Genomic DNA, 13,051 nt, shown 5'->3' with positions numbered 1-13,051 from the left:
GTGTCGTACGGATCAGGGACGAGAACCCTTCCTCCATGATTTGGTTTTGCCGGTTGAGCTGTGCGAGTATGCGTTCATTGATTGAGCCTTTGTTTTGCTCCCTTGGGTTCCCTCTTAATCGTGGTTGCACCGATGGGTTGGGTTCGTCTTCCTCCTCCTGGTCCTCATGTCCTTCCGAACCCCCGCAGTCTTGCATGGCTCGTTTGAGCTTTTTGTTAGAGATGTCCAACCGGTCGACCAATTCCCTTCGCTCTTCCTTGGGTTTTTTGGCAAATTTCTTCGAGGGTGAGGTAATGTCCCTCTTCGGTGTAGTAGATGTCGTTGCGGCGGAGGTTCTGGGCGTTAAAAACCATGCCATTTGCGGTCTTGACCTCGGTGTGGCTTAGGTCCACCCCCTTTTTCTCCATGATCCAACTTAGGATCATCCCGTAGGGTAGGCTAAGTCGGTTGCTTGATTTGCAAAACTCCATGTGTTTTAGCATGAGGGACGGCAGGTTGAACTTGATTTTGTGTTTCAAGAAGTAGGCAAAGGTGCACTCCAAACTCCCCACGTCCTTGCTTTTATTGTTCGTGGGCAAGAGGCTATCGTTTACGATCATAACCAATATCTTTTGTTCCGCCGATAGCCACTTCCTATTTGGCCGTGTGGCCGCGGTGAATCCGTCTTCTTTCCCGAGTAGGTACCCGAGATAGTCCTTGTACCCCGTGTTTTGGGTATCGATCCACCCTTTCCGGTCATAGTTTGACACACCCGTGGTGGTCAATTTCAAAAGCTTGGCCAAACGGCCTTCGGAAAGTATGATTTCCTTGCCGCGGACCTTGGTGGTGATTTCTAGCTTATCGCCCCGTTTGGTGGCTACAAGGTGTTGATAGAATTCCTTCACCAATTCGGGGTACGTATCACCCTTGATGGCGAGATATGTATCTAAAAGCCCTTGGTGTCTAAGCATATCAACCAATTCCGGAGAAAATTGGTCGGGTTCAAGGGCTTTACCTTCGATCACGGTGTAATCGGCGTTGCTCCACTCCGGGGTGCGGGTTCCGAGGGGCTTCTTCGGCATTGTGGAGCTTCTCTTGGTGGAAATTTATCCGGCAAACTTTTCCGGTGGCTTTCCGGCGAGTCGACGGCGGCACGTTTTCCGGCGAGGTTCCCGGTGGCGCGGTGTTTTGCGAGGGAGACGGCGGCTAGGCGGGTTCCGGGCGGCGAGGGAGCGATGGCGAGGTGGCGACGTCGAGCAGTGGTGGCAGCGGGTTGCAGCTGGGTGCAGCGCGGGCGACGGTGGGGCGGTCGGCTTGGGCGGCGGCGCGGTGGCGCGGGCGGACGGGTGGCGGCGTTTGGCTGCTCGTGGTTTTGGTGGTTGGCGGTGGTGATTCGTAGGGGTGGTCGGGCGAGCGGGAGAGGGAGGAAGGGAGGAGGGAGAGAGAGAGAGGGTGTGGAAGAAGGAGAGGAAGGGTTTTTGATTTGGGGATTTTGTGGGTTTTAGGGATTGTAGGGGCTTTAACAAGGGAGTGTTCCCTTAATGTTTCAAGAAACACCTTTAGTCTAGTGGTCAAGACCTTGGTCTTGTAAGTGGGAGGTCAGGAGTTCAATTCTCATTGGTAACACTAGGCTCTTTGATGATGGGGCCCTTGTCTTTTTCCTTATTTCGGCTTCTAGTGGTGAGGTTTGGCTAGTTTGCAAATAGAACCGAATTATGAACTAATCCTTTATTTATAATATTCCCAAGTAATTAAGCTAAGTAAGTAATTCTACCACGAAGGTGATTACAAGATATTGCCAACCTAACCTAGGCAGAATTCGTCTTCTTGGCTTTCTCCCACGGGGTTTGCGTGGTCCTCGTCTTCTGGGCTTAGGTTCCCTTCCTCGAGATCGCCCTCGTTCCCGAGGTCGGCTTGAGTGCGGCCCATGACGAATATTTTTCCGGGAGTGCCGTAGTTTCCTTGATGAGTGGTGACCCCATGTTGTCCCATGGTGGTAGTGCGTGGCCTTTGGGGTTGGGTGCAAAGGAAGGCCTTGTGTCCTTCTTCTCCGCAGTTGAAGCATCGCAAGGGTTTGCCCATGCAATCCTTGCCTCTATGGTTCTTGTTGCACTTCGGGCACGGAAAGCCCCTGGCGCTAGCGTCGTTGTTCTCCCGAGGTGGCCTTTGGTTGGTCGGGTTGCCGGGTCTCGTGTTGGTGTCGATTCTTGTTCTTTTTACTGGTGGCGCCCCTCCTCCGGGGTTCCTCTTCCGTATTTGCTCCTGAACCCCGCGTTGGAGTAGTTGGATTCGGTAGAGATTGGCGGCACTGGAGTAAGCCTCGTTGAGAGTCCGAGGTCTGCTTACCACTAGTGCTTTTCGGGCTTCAAAGTTGAGGCCCGATACGAATCTCTCTATTTTGGTTACCTCGGTGGGGACAAGTTCGGGTGCGAAGCGTGCTAGTTCAAGGAATCATTTGTGGTATTCCATAACGGTGGCTGTCCCTTGTTTCAGATGGAGAAACTCCTCGTACATGGACGCTCTCACGTGTGTTGGGTAGAACCTCTCTCGTAGTCGTGTTTTGAGTTGTTCCCAGCTGAATCCCGGTTCTTGTTGGTAAGTGGGACCCTCGTGGATCCACCAGAGATCGGCCTCGTGTCCGAAGTAGAACGAGGCTATCTCCACGCGGCGTTCTTCTGGGCATTCCACTAACCCGAGGATTTTGTCAAGGGTTCGGATCCATTCTTCCAGAATTGCGGGATCTTCCTCTCCTGAGAATGTGGGCGGTCGGTGGTTAGAGACTTGTTGGGCGAAGTCGGTGTTCGCGTTCGACGGAGGTGGTGGGGGCCTGTCTCTGCGGAGGGCTACGTTGCTTAGTGCTTGGGCGACTTGTGTTAGTTGTTGTAGTGTTTGGGTTAGGGGGTCGTGCGCGGCGGGTTCTGGAGTCCTTGATTGTCTTCTGTTGGGTGCCATGATGTCGTCTTCCTGGGTCAATGTTTATAAGAACGTTAAATTGGGGCTTGGTGTCCTTCTTTGTGATAATGGGGGAAAGTTTTCTCCAGGTAAGGGAGTTTATGTGTAGGTTTCACAATCTCACCGCGTGTCCTAAGTTTCCTGAATCTTATGTTCCTAGATACTTAGAGTTCGAGCCTATTGTCCTAAAGTCCGGTCTTAAGGGTCTTATCCTAGGGTCAAACTTAGGCTCTGATACCAACTGTAACACCCCAGATTTTCAAGATATTTAAAACTTATAAAATAAAGGTGAAATCTCATTAAATCCCAAAACATAATACAAGAGTGCGGGGTGCTATGCCACACCTGAGCTAGAGAACTCAGGTGCACAGGCTAACTATCTAATATCCTTAGCAATGTAAATGCATAAACATGGCACGCAGGCCGGAAGGGACACTATCTACTTCTACGCTCCAAGTTCTAGCGCGCTCCAGTGACTTATGCTTCTGTGCCTGAAAGCCAAATATATCTGTTCAGCGAGAGATGCTGGTAACCCACTCCAACGCGTTGAAATACAATACATATAGAGATATATATAGATATACGAAAACCATTTTGAAGCATGAAGATATATCCTACGAGACTCTAGCTTTTAAAACCGGGAATGACTCGACAGATAAGGCTAGACACAAGCAACAGTTATAATCAAGCGTATACAATCCACAACAGGCAAGACAGATAAAGCTGATCACGAATAATAATCATAACCCATCATACACAATCCCTAGCATAAATCCCATAGTCAAATCCCCCAGTATACTCATAAACACAACTCATCCATATCTCATCAAATAGCACACTTTGTTGGCGCCACAGGACCAATCGCATGCCCATACATGAGGGTCAGCGCATATAGCTCTGACATAGCCCCGCAGCACCCTGCCCCGTCTCACATTACGGAGGAGCCGATCGCAACCGGCTGATGGACCTTCGTCCTACATAATATTTATATACCTGACCGGTTTTTACCAGTCTGGTTAACAGTTGAGATGGTTCTCAGCCCATTCAACTGCCCGTATAGTGGACCTTTGTCCTAAATAATATTTATATACCTGACCGGTCTCTACAAGCCTGGTTAACAGCCGGTATGGTTCTCAGCCCATCCGACTGCCCGTATAGTGGAACTTAGTCCTATATAATATTTATATACCTGACCGGTCTCTACCAGCCTGGTTAACAGCCGGTATGGTTCTCAGCCCACCCGACTGCCCGTATAGCCCGATTGATCTTAACCAACTCGGGGTTACATGCACACATAACACATAGCAAGTACATGCAGCCCACATTGACACATTGGGAAGGGGGAGAAAACGTATAACAAAACCTATGCGTGATCCATCACATACTAAGAATGGTCCTAAGGGGTTCATACTTCTTCCACCTAGGTCAACGGGATACCAATTCAACTAGCATGCAATACAGTAGACTCATAAACCTACGAACGGTACCCGAAATATCAAACTAGACACAGGCACGATAAACGGAGTCCGTTGGGACACCTCGGGGGTCGGGGAACCATCAAATGGGGGAGCCAAAATCCCCAATTGGGGTGCAAACCAGCGGGTAGCCGGTGGGTGAGGGATCACCCGCCGGCTGCCCGCCGGCGGTAACAAGACCGGGCAGCGGGTGCCCGGCGGGCAGCTGCCCGCCCGCCGGCTGCCCGCTGCCGGCGTTGCCCAAGGAGGCCGCGGGTAGGTGGCGGGTCCCCTACCCCCCACTGACTCTTTTCATCCAGAAACGCCCCGGGAACCTTTGTGGAACCCGAAACCATGCTTGGACACTTTCAAACGCAATTGATAACACACGTAGACAATTAACGGATCAGAATCAGGAAACGATCGGCACATAACCTATCATGCTTTTCTAAACATAATAAACACCCAATCATGCGAATTCCCACCCAATATACCAAGAATAATTCCATACGTTACAACCTAGAGCTCTAATCACTTTTATGCCAACAAGAATACGATTCGTCTTCTAATTACAAGATTCGGTACAAATAACATATAAGTATCAGGAACGCCATATAATTATCAAGAACAACATATAATTATCAAGAACTCCACGTAATCATTTAGAACACCATAATTATCAAGAATCTCCCAATAACAAGATTATCAAGATCCCCCATGGGATCATCACATCAAACATCAATAATAATCATCACAAATCATAAACATACAATAATATGGGGAAACCCTAAGGGGGAATCATAACTATGAAAATAGGTTTTGTTGAGACATGGGTTACCTCTTAGCCTCAATTAATTCCTTGGCTATGAAGGGTCTTTCTTCAAGCTTTCTTGCTTTCTTGATTTCTTCTAGGGGGATTCTTGGAGCTCTTTGGGGAGGTGGGGCGTTATTCTTGTGGGGGGGTTTCTAGGTGCCTCTTAAGTCCCCTATTTATATATTTAGGAGTCCTAGTTAGGAACTAATATTATGGGCTTGCTAGTTCTATTTCTTTTGGGACTAAGGATTGGGTTTAGGGATAAGGGCCCGTGGACTATGGTGGGCCTTCCTAATTAATTATTGTGATTTAATTCTTTCTTTTGGGTAATTGATTATATGATTTAATTGATCTTAGGGGTCGTAACACGGGGTGTTACACTCCCCTCCCCTTATGTGGGGCTTCGTCCCCGAAGCCCGCGGTGTTAATCCACTCTTTCACCCCCAGGCATCCCGCGTCTTGGCCTCCCGGCTGGGAATGTGGCCCCACGTTTTGCCTTAGCTGGGGTAGACTGGATTTCTGGTGGGGTTGTGATAGAAGGGTTTTAGGTCTACCTTGGTCTCCTGCTCCTGAGCTGGACGCCCCGCGAGAGCCCAAGGTGGCCTCGATGGCTGCCACCCTCTGATGGAGGAATTCTTCGTATATGGTGGCTCTTAGATGATTGGGATAGAATCGTTCTCGTAGTCGTGTTTTTAGGGATTCCCAGTTGAATCCATGGTTATGTTCACATGTGGGTCCCTCGTGAGCCCACCAGGTATCGGCCTCGTGCTTGAAGTAGAAGGAGGTTATTATTACTTGGTGGTTCTCGGGACATTTGGTTGTCCTGAATATCTTGTCGAAAGTCCCGATCCATTCCTCGAGGGTTGTGGGGTCTTCGTTCCCTGAGAAGGTGGGTGGTTGATGTGCCGAGACTTGGTGGTGGATTTCCAAGTTCTCGTTTGTTGATAAAGGTAGGGGAACGGTTGTCCTTAGTGCCTGGGCAATTTGGGCCAGGTGTTGTAGATTTTGAGTCAGGAATTCCTGAGTAGGGAGTTCTGGTGTTCCAACCTGTCTTCTTTTCGGTGCCATCCTGGTGTTCATAGGTCGATGTTATTTTGCATTCTTACTTTGATGCAATAAGCGGAGGAATAAAGTGAGGGAAGGTTACGTGTAGGTCTCACAATCTCACCGCGTGTCCTAAGATTCCTGAATCCTATGTTCCTAAATACCTAGAGTTCAAGCCGAATGTTCTAAAGTCCGGTCTTAAGAGTCTTATCCTAGAGTCAAACTTAGGCTCTGATACCAACTGTAACACCCCAGATTTTCGATACATTTAAAACATATAAAATAAAGGTGAAATCTTATTAAATCCCAAGACATAATACAGGAGTTCGGGGTGCTATGCCACACCTGAGCTAGAGAACTCAGGTGCACAGGCTAACTAACTAATATCCTCAAACACGTAAATGCATAAACGTGGCACGCAGGCCAAAAGGGGAGCTATCTACTTCTACGCACCAGAGCGCGCTCCAGTGACTTAATCTTCTGTGCCTGAAAGCCAAATATATCTGTTCAGCGAGAGATGCTGGTAACCCACTCCAACGCGTTGAAATACAATACATATAGATATATACATAGATATACGAAAAGCCATTTCGAAGCATGAAGATATATCTTAAGAGACTCTAGCTTTCAAATCAGGGAACCGACTCGACAAATAGGGGTACACCCAATCAACAGTCATAATCAAGCATATACAATTCTCACATAGGGAACAGTTACAGATAAGCACATTCAATAATCACAATTAAGCATTACTAGCAAGAGCCCTATGGTCACGTTTCCATAACAGTCATATCATCAATTCTTCTCATCTCATCATATAGCACACTTTGTTGGCGCCACAGGACCAATCGCATGCCCATACATGAGGGTCAACGCATATAGCTCTGACACGGCCCAGCAGCAACCTGCCCCGTCTCACAGCATGGAGGGGTCGATCGCAACCGACCGATGAACCGCAGCTCTATATAATATTTATATACCTGACCGGTCTTTACCAGCATGGTTAACAGTTGGGATGGTTCTCAACCCATTCAACTGCCCGTATAGTGGACCTTTGTCCTATATAATATTTATATACCTGACCGGTCTCTACCAGCCTGGTTAACAGTTGGGATGGTTCTCAACCCATTCAACAGCCCGTATAGTGGACCTCAGTCCTATATAATATTTATATACCTGACCGGTCTTTACCAGCCTGGTTAATAGCCAGTATGGTTCTAAGCCCATCCGACCGCCCGTATAGCCCGATTGATCTCAACCAAATCGGGGTAACATGCACACATAACACATAGCAAACACATGCAACCCACATTAACACATTGGGAAGGGGGAAACGTATAACGAAACCTATGCGTGGTCATCCACAACTAAGAATACTCCTAAGGGGTTCATACTTCTTATACCTAGGTCAACGGGATACCAATTCAACTAGTATGCAATATACAAGACTCATTCGACTTACGAACGTATCCGAACATCAAACTAGACATAGGCACGATAGGAGGGGTCCGTTGGGACACCACGGGGGTCGGGGGAACATCAAACGGGGAAGCCGGAATCCCGAGTTGGGATACTTTCCAGCGGGTGGCCGGTGGGTGAGGGTTCACCCGCCGGCTGCCCGCCGGCGTTACTTTTCCGGGCAGCGGGTGCCCGTCGGGCAGCTGCCCGCCCGCCGGCTGCCCGCTGCCGGAGCTGCCCTTTTTGGCCGCGGGTAGGTGGCGGGTCCCCTACCCCCACCTACCCCCCACTGACTCTTTATCACCAAAAACGCCCCGGGAACCTTTGTGGAACCCGAAACCATGCTTAGACACTTTCAAACACAATTGACAACAACACGTAGACAATTAACGGATCGAAATCAAGAAACATACGGCACATATCCTATCATGCTTTTCTAAACATAATCAACACCCAAACATACGAATTCCCACCCAATATAGCAAGAACAATACCATACGAGTTCCACGATACAACCTAGGGTTCTAATTACTTTTAAATCAACAAGAACACAATTCATCTTCTAATATCAAGATTTGGTAAGAATATCACATAAACATCAAGAGCATCATATAATCATCAAGAATATCAAGAACACCACATAATCATCAAGAACCTCTTATCATCAAGATCACCCATGGAATCATAACACCAATTATCAATATCATTATAACGAATCATCAACACACAAGAATATGGGGAAAGTCCTAAGATGGGAATCATAGCTATGAAAATAGGTTTTGTTGAGACATGGGTTACCTCTTAGCCTTAATTAATTCCTTGGCTATGAAGGGTCTTTCTTTACGCTTTCTTGCTTTCTTGATTCTTCCTAAGGGAATTCTTGGAACTCTTTGGGTGGTGAGAGATTATTGTGGTGGGGGTTCTAGGTGCCTTCTAAGTTCCCTATTTATATATCTAAGAGTCTTAGTTGGGGTCTATTCCTTCTAGGACTAGGGGTTGGGTTTAGAGATGAGGGCCCACGGACTATGGTGGGCCTTTTCCTAATTAATTTCTGTAATTTAATTCTTTCTTTTGGGTAATTGATTAAACGATTAATCGGTTTTAGGGGTCGTAATACGGGGTGTTACAATCAACCTCCCAAGTTCCAACAGTTTGATGGAAAAGACAACCCAAGGCAGCACATCGCCCACTTCATTGAAACCTGTAATGATGCAGGAACATACGGCGATCTCCTCGTCAAGCAGTTCGTCCACTCTCTGAAGGGCACTGCCTTTGATTGGTACACCGACCTGGATCATGGTTGCATTGATAGCTGGAATGATATGGAGCGCGAGTTCCTGACCCGCTTCTACAGCACAAGGAGGACTGTCAGTTTTTTGGAACTCACTACTACCCACCAATGGAAGGGTGAGCGTGCAGGCGCCTTCATCGAGAGATGGAGGGAGTTGTGTCTCAACTGTAAAGTGAGGATATCACAAAGCTCTGCAATTGAAATGTGCATACAAGGCATGCACTTTGAGCTCTCTTACATCTTGCAGGGAATCAAGCCCAGGACATTTGAAGAACTATCCAGTCGTGCTCATGACATGGAATTGAGTATTAAAGCCAATGAGGGACTAAGCATGTCAAGTATGCCCAGCTCATCAAAGGCACCTACAAACCAAGATGTCAACAAATGGAGTAAGTTCTTTCCAAAGCAAGAGAAGAAAGAGACGATGAACGTGATGACAGGACCAATGCGGGTTTTCACCAAAGTGGATGAGAATCCCAAGCAAAGATCATTCCCTGGCCCATCAAGGGGAGCTAGAAAAACAATTGTTGAAGAGTGGTAGGAGAAACAATATCCATTCTTGGATTTTGACGTTTCTCCTATGTTTGACGAGTTGCTGAAACTCAAATTAATTGAGTTTCCTGAGATGAAGCGCCCCGAAGAAGCTTCTAGGGTGGATGACCTCAACTATTGCAAGTATCATCGTCTCCTCGGACACCCGATTGAAAAATGCTTCGTCTTTAAGGATAAAGTGATGGGGCTTGCTCGTGATGGAAAGATAGAGCTTGCGGATGCTAGCGCAAGCACAAACCAAATTTCATGTGGGAGGTTTGCTCCATTACTTATAGAAGATGAGGATAATAATGGGGCCAAGCAACATAAATGCACACTTCCATTTAGAGTAAAGCATGCTGACGTGCAGTCCTTAAAACCATCACAAGTTGATCTTACTAGTCATATTAGACCATTAAAGAAGATGACAAAGCAATGGGTTAAGAAGAAGTCGGCAAGGGACCCCGTCCATGACTTGAAGAAGAAAGGACGTCCCAACAAGCCACGGGCACCAGTTACCCTAGCTCGATACATGCCAAAGGGGTTTCGCCTGAGTAGAACAGACATTCTTGGAACTTGTTTGAATACCAATGAAGAACATGTTGAAGTGGGAGAATCTTCATTCCCCTTGATTTAAGGAAGCAACGAAGTCCAAACTCGCAAAGCCGCATCTTATACCGCCGAGATAACTTTTAAAGATGAAGATCTATTGCTTGGTATTACACCACATAACCGTCCGTTGTTTGTTGAAGGTTATGCCCGCGAGCAAAAGATTAAAAGGATTTTGATTTATCAAGGGTCGGCTATGAACATTCTGTCACTCTGGGCTATGAAGGAACTTGACATCTCCACCGATGAGCTCTCTCAAAGCCGCTTAATGATTCAAAGATTTAATCAAGGCGGACAAAGAGCACTTGGTACCATCAGACTCGACCTCAGGATCGAAACACTAAACTCAAGTACACTATGCTATGTGATAGATGCAATGACGTCTTACAATTTGTTGCTAGGCCGACCTTGGATACATGAGAATGGAGTAGTCCCCTCATCCTGGCACCAATACCTCATGTTTGAAAAAGGCGGTGTGATAGAAAAGGTAGTCGCCGATGAAACTCCCTTCATCGAAGCAGAGTCGTACTTTGCAGACGCAAAATTTTACTTGAAGAAACAAGTTGTAGAGGAGGCTGACCAAAGCGATGTTGACACACCTCCCGATCCAAAGTGGAAAGGCAAACAAGTCGTAGACCAACCTCATTGCCATAAGGAACTTGTTTTCCCGCTTACAAGAATTGAACCATTGAAAGCTCCCCCAGCCAAACCGCTTGGAGAAGAAACCCGAGATAACGATGCTCGGGATGGAATAGATGAAATGTTGCCTGTTAAGCGCACTAATGGCTTCGACCCCAATGCTTATAAACTTCTAGCTAAAGCTGGCTACAATCCCAAGGAGCCTCAGAAGTTGGGGAAGCTCATCCCAGAAGCCGGCGGTAAAGGCAAGTCAAATCAGCAGGGACCGCATGAACGTAAAGGATTAGGATATGGGCTCCCTAAACCAGTGCAGATCTTCATAAACAGAGCCACAATTAATTGCATCACGTCTACCGATGAGGAGGAACAACACAAGAGGCAATCAGTCTTTGATAGGATTGGCGAGGTAGAACCACGACGGTCAGCCTTTCATAGGCTTGGGTCAAATCCCAAACCTGCTAAGAGGAAGTCCATACATGACAGACTCGGAGCTTCTCGAGTTTTAAAAGAACACACCAGCACTTCTATTGAAATAGAGTCTTCAAAAAGGCTTAGAAGTATAGTTCCATCTCGTATGAGACGAGAAGTTGATGTTCATGTTTCATGTAACGAAGTCTTGAAGGTCCAGCCAAAGACCATTATATACACCCGTCTGCAAGAAAGAAAAGAAGAAGACCTTGATTCAAGTTATGGAGCGACACCAACCCAAGATGAGGTGGCGTCTTCATTCCACATTAATTGACATCCCGGTTGCGGGGGACATGTACAACTTGTTGATGAAAATGATGCACAAGTTGGCCCTATTAAGTAAACGAGACTACTTAATGATATCCACCAAAAATGCAGTACGTGGTTAAACTGCTAATGCATCTCGCTTTGTCCATGGGTGGGCCCAAATCATAGAGGCTCCTGGCCCGCATGAGTCTAAACTGTGAACGGCTCTCCTTTAAAAAAAAAACAAATCATTGAACTACGTTTGACTTGATCTCCTTCGTGGGAGTACGTAGGCAGCTTAGAAATTTTATTGTCCAAGTCTTGTCATAACAAAATTTTTATATTTTCGTCCAAGATAGTGGTTCTATTCAAGCACACGTTAATTATTGGCATGGGAAGGAGGGGAACAAGTCTAGGAAGCATTGCGAGTCTTGGAATGGAAGAAAATTGTCAAAGCATGCATTCCCGCAGCAATCGGTCACTGTTCGGTATTTTTGGTCATATCTCGGTCTATTATAGTCCGATTGAGGTGATCTGGGTATCGTTGGAAAGCTAACTTATAGAGCTACGATTTTCATGCATATCTAAGCTTGAATATGACTTTTGAAGGGTCAAAATTCGAGGGGAAATGAAGTCACGAATCTGTCCAGAATTTCCTACGTTCATATCTCATTTAAATCGTTCAAGGAGAAGGTTTATGGGTAGTTTTCATGGTTCCTTTTAATGTTCAGGAATATTAAAATGCAAGAGAAGTATGCTTTAACATTCCAATAAAGGAACGAACTAAAGTGAAGCGATAATACAAATTCAAAACTACAATGGAAGAGCATGGGTAAAAAGAGCTTCAACTGTTGGTCATGAATTTCTTTGAACTTCTCTTTCATACTCAGGGGTCCAATTGTTAGGGGCGGTAGAGTGATTGCTATGATTATTGTATAGCACCATGGTCTGTTGCCCGTTAAGTCGTTGATCTTGAAAGTGCACCATCTTGAATGTGTTGAAGATTGATGAAGTCACTACAAAAATAAACAAAATGCAATAATGATGATATATTATTTACGCGCTTATACATATGTCATATAACACAAGACCAAATTAGTGAATTAGATATATTTTACGTCATATATACATGCATAGTCACATGGTCAGTAAATGAGGGTGCACATATTAATATTATAATATACGGAGTATCATATACATGTATACACAATATTATTGTTACTATTATTATTATTATGATCATTATTATTATTATTATTATTATTATTATTATTATTATTATTAGAATATTGAAAAAACAAAAAAAAAATGTTAGAAAAGGAAGCTGAAAAAAAAAACAAGTAAAAGAAAATAAAAGAAAAAACAATGAAAAAGGAAAAGTTGGAGCATGGATATTTTATAGGTGCATATATATTTATGTGTGATGTAGAGTAAAAGATGGCAGGTGGGGCCTAATGAAATTAATGGTGTCTGTCATTTCCCATAAAACTAGCAGTAGCAATGTAGCATTCACATGAAGATCTCGAACAGATGAATGTTTCAGACTCTGAGCTTCATCTTTGCACC

Source organism: Ipomoea nil, unplaced genomic scaffold, assembly GCF_001879475.1.
Source record: "Ipomoea nil cultivar Tokyo-kokei standard unplaced genomic scaffold, Asagao_1.1 scaffold0715, whole genome shotgun sequence".
Taxonomy (NCBI): Eukaryota; Viridiplantae; Streptophyta; class Magnoliopsida; order Solanales; family Convolvulaceae; genus Ipomoea; species Ipomoea nil.
Note: the sequence above shows the minus strand (reverse complement) of the source record.